Consider the following 9158-nt stretch of genomic DNA (forward strand, 5'->3'; position numbering starts at 1 on the left):
ACTCGCTCACTCGATCTTTTTCTCACAATACTCATCTACATAATACAGTAAGCTTCAATGAACAATATGAATTGAGAACAAACAGTTTATGTTGCTAAGAGTTGTTGCTAAGGGTGTTGTGTAGTGATACACAGAACCGTTGTGTGAAGCGGTCATAGCTGTGTTTTATCGTGAATAAAACACAGCTATTGACTAATCAGAATCGAGGACAGGAACTAACCGTTTTATAAATATATTTAAGTGGATTGAACACAGTCAAATGAAGTTAGGACAAAATGTATAGCAATTGTGTTGCTTTAGCTCAGTTTAATTAAGCAATCTGAACAAGCAGCAAAAATCATTTTTTTCAGTGTGTATTCATATGTATGTTTTGGCTCTGAGATGTTCTGTGTGTTTTAGTTTCTTTCCGTTTCATCTAGGGGATAAAACATTTGGTATGCATATGGCACGGGAAATGTTTCCAGGTCTCATTATGTTTTCCTTCTTAGAGTTTATCTGGAATGAAACAACTTGGCATTATTAAAACTAATTAATAGAGCCTGAGGTATAAAACTCTAGTCTATTATACTTTGAGTTACTCTGTTTGGGATTCTGGGATATTTTATTTTCCTTTTTAGGCATACACTATTAAGTTTACCTTAAAATCAGCTAAAGGCAAAGCCAAATAAGAACAAACAACAGCAGGACTCCTGTTACTGTTTGAACAGTAGTTTACCCCATGTTGCACATTTGTCAGGACAAAATGTTTTGGTTTAAAAAAAATATTTGAAAATCCTTTGGGGGCCTGTGGCCGTTTTCATTAGCTGTGTGAAATTAACAGGACAGTTATTGAGTGTCCTTAAGAACTGCAAATGCTAATGTTTTGGTAAGTGTATGTAACATCAGGCTTAGCAAAGCCTCACTTCAACAGACTGAGAGTCTTATGAGCCAGATGAAGCAGTGCCAGATGAGCAAAATCAATGGACCACACAGTCTTTTCTACTGCGTTTCTCATAAATCACAAACCAACTGCAATTCCTCTGATTTAGTTTTAATGTTTGTGCAAGATTTATTCAAAATGTGGAACCACATGAATGTGCATCCCTTGACTTGCATTCTCAGCAAACACATTTAATGAGGTAACCATTTAAAGGTGTAGTTAGTAAATGGCTGTATATGGCTTCGACTGCATCTCCGCTGCTGACCCTTACTGAGGAATTTTCCGGAGTGGTGGCTGGGCATAGAGCCACGGAGCGACAGGCCTTCACACACAGCAGCCCAGCGGCCGCAGGCTCCAGCCTGGTCCTCCAAGAGCCCTGTTGCTCTGGTAACCACATAACAACCAGATAGGCTGTGCATGCTGGTGAATGTTTACTTTCCTGAATTTCATCTGAAAAATGCTGGATATTATGATGCGGTGTTAGTGAGACAGCACATCAATAGATTTGAAATGCATAAAAACACATCCAGGTCACATACCTTTAATCAAAGGAATAAAAACAAGTTATATTTTGCTTATATGCTTTTTGCATATATTTTTTCATAATTAAGCACCCACTGTAATGCCTCTAGACTGGTGATTCTCAACCTTTTTGACTCAAAAAAGGTCAAAACTGTCCCCCACTGTCCAACACAATATTCGAAGATAAGATATTTTAGCTAAGATATTTCATCTGGCATTTCTGCTGTAATTATGACAGCGCACTTTTTTCAAACTTTTTTCTTAACAGAAAATAGGATTGTTGATATATTCAGTTAATTAAACAGTTTATTTTGTTCTTCTGTACAATTCAAGATTTTTATTCTGTATGATGTTCTCAATAAAAACAATTTATTGATAGGAAAAAAGAAAAAAGATTTCACTTTCATCTCAATTTTACTAAAATGGCTATAACCTGAGAACGAAATGAGATATTTTCACCAAACTTGGTACACGTACACGCTCAATCTTTGGTCACAGTAAAAAAAAATTGTGGTGATTGGACACTTAGTGGTGCTATAATAGGAAAACATGGTCTCAAAAAACATGGCCTGCCATTGGCCAATGAAGTTTGAGCACCTATTAGACAAGGTTAACGGAAACTCGGATCAGAACGAAACTCGGTGGGCATGTTCGACTCATGGCCCTAGAGATCAAAAATTTGGAAAGAAATCGGCCACTAGATGGCGCTAACAAGTTTTACGGCTCTGTAATTATGTAGTGTTTCACACATCCACACAATATACATATCATTTGATAGATCTCATACTGAACAGCTTTACCTCAAGAATCACTGCTGTCAATCAAATCGTTTGTTAAATATTCACAATTATGTAAAAAAAAAAAAAAAAAAAACTACTTTTGCGAACTAGTCCTAGGTTTTTCGCCTAATCGGAACCAAACCAGTGCAGTACAATTCTCTGGACTCTCCAGATCAATAATTATCAAAAAAAAGTTTAACATTAGCCTTTGGATAGCTATAAAGGGGTCATTTATAAAATGGGCATGGCAAAACATACTCAAAAACCTATAAATCATAAAGGAAAACTCAAAACCTCATGAAATTAGGTGAGTACATGCAGACTATGACTCTAAAGAAGCATGAAAACTTTTATGGAGATCAGACCATAGGTGGCACTATAACTGTTAAAAATCTTTGAAAACCATGTATTACCTATGGTAAATTGCCTGTATTGACTGTAAATTGTCTTTTACATCTATAATCTAAGTAGTTACATGCTTGCTAAATAAAACATAATACTTTTTTACGCATTGACTTAAAGGCCTTAAAACGCTTGAACCCCGATAATTGCTGCTCGCAGCTATATCTATATATATATTGCAATTCCATTATTCTGAATGGTGATTCTTATTTAATTCTCTTTACCAAATTACAGTATTTTTAATTAAATCAACATAAACTAATTTATATATATAAAACTCTACATTTTGCTTTGCTTAAAAGTAATCCATATCTATTCTAAGATTCAACAAAAGACTGACTTTCATTTTTTTTTTTTTCAGTTGTAAATCCCTATTGCCAAAATTTGATATTGAATTATTTGAACAGTGGGGATTTACAAATTAAAGTCTGTCTTGGATTACTAAGCAAAATAGCAAAGCAAAATAGTGAGCGTTAGCTGTATAAATAAATTATGTTTTGCTTAAAGATAATGCATCCCATGCATTTTTACTATATTTTCACAATAGTAATGTAAATATATTCCATTTTCATATATCCATTAGCTTCAACTTTAAAATGCAGCTACTGTTTAAAAACACAAATGCCACACTTCATACCCTCCCTGACACACTCTACCATTAAGGTCCCACCCCTGGCACACCACAAGGGTAATTACACTGAGATATGTGCACAGACTTCAAACACACAGGCAAAAGAATCCAAGAGAAACAGACTAGAAACCCCACGTTTGCTCAGACAGACACAAACATTTATTGGCAATACACACAAGACGCTAACTGTAAAAGAACGAAGGATACATGAGGACACAATGGTCCATTTTGTTTTTTTTAGGAAGCATACACTTTCAGGTGTTTTTCTTTGCTTATGTGTCTAGTCTTTGTCAAAGGCCAAAGTGAAAGATTTCAGATCTTTTTATGCGTGTGTGTGCATGAGTGGAGACAAGCAAGGCGTGGACACACAAACACACAGAGGGGTCAGAGATCAGACTACGACATTCCTCACAACTCTGGACACACACACACATTCTTGACCTATGTTTTTGTCCTTGGACATACTCTAAAAACAGGCTAAACTAAGTAAACACACATAGTTATGTAAGCTGTCCTCCCAAGTGTTATCACACCAAGCAGATAGATTCAGGATTAGGGAAAGGGACAACATTTTCCATGGGATCCTCGGCAGCCTTTTCATATAACTCATATAACCGAGGATGTAGTGCTCGTAGACTGGTAAAAGAGAAAAAGTACAGTTAATGGCCGTTGACATCAAGAACAACAATAATGATAACTATATTATTGTCCATACTAATGGATGATAACGTTCTGTTTAATATAAGCAAGCTGCAGTTTTGTTTTGCGAGTCTTTTCTTCCCTATTGTGACAAACAAGAAAAAAAAACTTCTGAGACAAGAAAAAAAAACTTGATTTTGTTCATCGGAAATTGATTGGATCGTTAGATCGTTGTGGTCTGCTATTGTCGCTGTGATTTCATGTGAGTTACAGGTTGTCCCGCCCTCATGACAGTAAACACATCATTAGAGAAAAGAAGAGATGTCACTGCAAGAGGGAGAGGAAGTTTTTTTGAATAAAGATGATGAAGGAATTAAAAAATGTGCATGGAAATCATTTATAAAATCATTATAAATCATTTATAATAAAGACCGCAATATTCCATAAAAAATAAGAATTGTCATGGTGACTTTAAAGTTGGATGGATTCTGATTGGCTGTTAATGTTTTTATTGATCATCAGCTGGAAAAAAAAAATTGCTCTGAAAGTCATTTTGTTCATCTGTGTTGTTATTGTTATAGTTGTGGTGTGGACTCTGCAATTCTTTTAAATTTAGATGGATTTTAAAAACTTTACCTTTATCGTAATCATTGTTATTCTTGGTGTGAACGGGCCTTTAAAAGTCATTTTTAGATGGCTACTTTGACTTCAGGGGACAGTTTTAAGACACTAAGGTTGATTTTGACACTGTGTGTGTGTGTGTTGAGTTTCCTGCTAGCTCAGGTCCAGCCTCACAATTGCCTATTGTCTGGGCCGAGTCACACTTCCTGACAGGGCAGAATTCACGGAAGCAGGGACGTAGTCCAAACAAATTCTTTGGGCTACACCTCCACCCCAGTTTCACTGCACCCACCATTCCAAGGAGCTCTGTGCCAAGAAAGGGCATGTTCTCAACAGGAAGTTAATTAGCGCCAAGCTCCTCAGGAAAGCGGGAAGGAAGCAGGTGGAGTCAGAAATATGAGTGGCTTCTCATGCACTAACTGTACATAATATGGATGTTTATCCTAATTATAAGTTCATTTAGTCTGTAAAGGTCATAAAGATGCTCTGTCTTCACTTTCTGGGTTAATTTTAAAAGTTAAAAATTCTATAATAGCCCACGCCCCACACATTAAACACCCCATCCTCCACTCAATCCAACACACACACACACACACACACACACACACACACACACACACAAAGACAAGAAAAAAAAGGCTTTCCTTCTCAGACGGCAACATCTGGCTTTCATAACCCAAGTCAATGCTCCTTTCCAGCTACTAATGGACTTTAAATAGGAGATCTGACCACTGGGCTCGGTGTCTGTGCCTTGGCGCAACAATTAGACAAATATTTGCTTTTAGGGGAAAATTGGATGGAGAAATATGAGAAAAAATATGTTTAAGTTCGTGAGCGTGACATGTAATGGCAGATGCTTGTGTCTAATTGACAGTCACTGAACCCCTACATTGTTCTTGTCGGCCACTTAATATCTATGCACACACAAATCACACACAGTATCCCATACTGTGTATTCTTCAGAAATGGAAAGGAAGGTGTAAATCAGAAAATGGACTATTAAAACAAGACAGGCAGAATTCTCAGATAGTTGAGTAATGTTCGGCAAGTTAATAATTCACTGCATTGATTCCAAAATGTCTAATTCAAAAATCTCTAACTTAAAGCTCCAAAACAGCAAAAAGACACTGGACATGTTCTCAAATGCTTGCTTACATATAGATGGGAATTCAAGTCACACTGACTCAAATCTGTTCAGTTTTACCAGGAAAAAAAAAAAACATGTGAAATCTGATTTCCACAATCTCGATCAGAATTAACCTTTTTTTGTAATCCGAATAAAAAAAAAACAACAAAAAAAAAACAAAAAAAACATGGGTAACACATTTTACTTAAAGCTTTTATATATATAATGCATTATAAAAGTATTTTTAATGCATTAATTATGCCCTTACAATGCATTGTGTAGTCCCATGCACACTTGTAACCACAGTTATAATATAATATTATACTTATCTATTTATTGTTACACCTTTAGAAAGTATAATACATTAAAACATATGACAAGCAACCAATTTCAGAACAAGGAATCTTAAAATATTATAACACATTTTAACTTTGGTTACAGTTATTTATGAAAAAAATATAATGCATTATAACATACACTATTGATACCTTTATAATGCATTATGCATAAAGGTTTAAATGTTACCAAAACATGTTTTGGTAAATCATAATTATAACACAAAAGTCAAAATTATGAGATAAAAGTTATTGTCATTGTCAAGTTTTTGTCATAATTGACTTTTTATCTCATAATCTCAACTTTAATCTCATAATTATGATTTATGTCATAATTATGATTTCTGATCTCAACTTTTTATCTCATAATTATTACTTGGTATGTTATCATTTTGACTTTTTATCTCATAATTATGACATAGTATCTCATAAATAATTACAGCTTTTACTCTCATAAATATGACTCTTACCAAAGTATGATTTTTTATATTTATAAATATATAAATATTATATAAATTTATATTATATAAATGATATTATATCAATATTTTTTTTACACAGTTTTCTGTGATGGATGTGTTCAGATTTCAGACTGCCCTCATAAAAAACAAACAATGGTGAAACATCCATCGTCAAGGTTGTGTTGCATGCGTTGACAACCAAAGCAAACGCAAATGCAGTCCAAAAAAAAAAAAAAAAAATTCAGTTCTGGCCATATTTAACTTGCAGTTTAAGAATATTCTTATTTATTCTACAAAGATTTGTGAACAAATTACTGAGACTTGACTTGGACACCAAATTGGAGAAGACTTTTGAAAAACAAAATACGAAATTGATTGCTCTTCAACAAGGTTTATATGCAGTTGTGGTCAGAATTATTGGCACCCTTGATAAATATGATCAAAGATGACTGTAAAAATAAATCTGCATTGCTTATCCTTTTGATCTTTAATTTATAAAATTAGCAAAAATCTAACCTTTCATTGAAGGAAAAGAATTGAATGTGGGGGGAAAATCACATTATGAAATAAATGTTTTTCTCCAAAACACGTTGGCCACAATTATTGGCACCCTTTTATTCAATACTTTTTGCAACCTCCTTTTGCCAAGACAACAGCTCTTAGTCTTCACCTATAATGCCTGATAAGTTTGGAGAACACCTGACAAGAGATCAGAGACCATTCCTTCATACAGAATCTCTACAGATCCTTCAGATTCCCAGCTCCATGTTGGTGCTTCTTCTCTTCAGTTCACTCCACTCATTTTCTTTAGGGTTCAGGTCAGGGGACTGGGACGGCCATGGCAGAAGCTTCATTTTGTACTCAGTGACACATTTTTGTGTTGGTTTTGATATTTGTTTTGGATCATTGTCCTGATGGAAGATCCAACCACAGCCCATTATTGGATTTCTAGCAGAAGCAGTCAGGTTTTGATTTTTTATCTGTTGGTATTTGATAGAATCTATGACACCATGTATCTGAACAAGATGTCCAAGACCTCCAGCAGAAAAATAGGCTCACAACATTAAAGATCCAGCAGTATATTTAACCGTGGGCATGGGGTACTTTTTATCCATGTGTGCACCAAACCCATCTGGTGGGTTTGCTGCCAAAAAGCTCTTTTTTAAGTTTCATCTGACCATATAAGCCGGTCCCGTTTGAAATTCCAGTCTTGTCTGACAACTGAATATGCTGGAGGTTTTTCTGGATGAGAGTAGAGGATTTTTCTTGAAACCTTCCCGAACAACTTGTGGGGATGTAGGTGCTGTTTGATCATTTTTTTAAGGCTTTCTGAGACTCAAGTCTCAACTAATCTCTGCAATTCTCCAGCTGTGATCCTTAGAGAGTCTTTGACCACTCAAACTTTCCTCCTCACCACGCATTAGGACGAGACACACGTCCTCTTCCAGGTAGAAGAAACTTTGTAACATCTTTAGTTGATTGGAAATTCTTAATTATTGCCCTAATAGTGGAAATGGGGATTTTCAATGCTTTAGCTATTTTCTTACAGCCACTTTCTATTTTGTGAAGCTCAACAATCTTTTACTGCACATCAGAACTATATTCTTTGGTTTTACTCATTGTGATGAATGATTAAGGGAATTTGGCTTTTGTGTTTCCTCATGTTTATACTCCTGTGGATCAGGAAGTCATGGCTGGACAATTTCATGTTCATGATCACCCCGGTGTGCTAAAAAATGGAAATATGAATGGAAATATACAAACCTGATTCCAAAAAAGTTGGGACACTTTACAAATTGTGAATAAAAAAGGAATGCAATAATTTACAAATCTCATAAACTCCTATTTTATTCACAATAGAATATAGATAACATATCAAATGTTGAAAGTGAGACATTTTGAAATGTCATGCCAAATATTGGCTCATTTTGGATTTCATAAGAGCTACACATTCCAAAAAAGTTGGGACAGGTAGAAATAAGAGGCCAGAAAAGTTAAATGTACATATAAGGAACAGCTGGAGGACCAATTTGCAACATATTAGGTCAATTGGCAACATGATTGGGTATAAAAAGAGCCTCTCAGAGTGGCAGTGTCTCTCAGAAGTCAAGATGGGCAGAGGATCACCAATTCCCCCAATGCTGCGGTGAAAAATAGTGGAGCAATATCAGAAAGGAGTTTCTCAGAGAAAAATTGCAAAGAGTTTGAAGTTATCATCTACAGTGCATAATATCATCCAAAGATTCAGAGAATCTGGAACAATCTCTGTGCGTAAGGGTCAAGGCCGGAAAACCATACTGGATGCCCATGATCTTTGGGCCCTTAGACGGCACTGCATCACATACAGGAATGCTACTGTAATGGAAATCACAACATGGGCTCAGGAATACTTCCAGAAAACATTGTCGGTGAACACAATCCACCGTGCCATTCGCCGTTGCTGGCTAAAACTCTATAGGTCAAAAAAGAAGCCAAATCTAAACATGATCCAGAAGGGCAGACGTTTTCTCTGGGCCAAGGCTCATTTAAAATGGACTGTGGCAAAGTGGAAAACTGTTCTGTGGTCAGATGAATCAAAATTTGAAGTTCTTTTTGGAAAACTGGGACGCCATGTCATCCGGACTAAAGAGGACAAGGACAACCCAAGTTGTTATCAGCGCTCAGTTCAGAAGCCTGCATCTCTGATGGTATGGGGTTGCATGAGTGCGTGTGGCATGGGCAGC

This window comes from Ctenopharyngodon idella, chromosome 12, assembly GCF_019924925.1.
Source record: "Ctenopharyngodon idella isolate HZGC_01 chromosome 12, HZGC01, whole genome shotgun sequence".
NCBI classification, from domain to species: domain Eukaryota; kingdom Metazoa; phylum Chordata; class Actinopteri; order Cypriniformes; family Xenocyprididae; genus Ctenopharyngodon; species Ctenopharyngodon idella.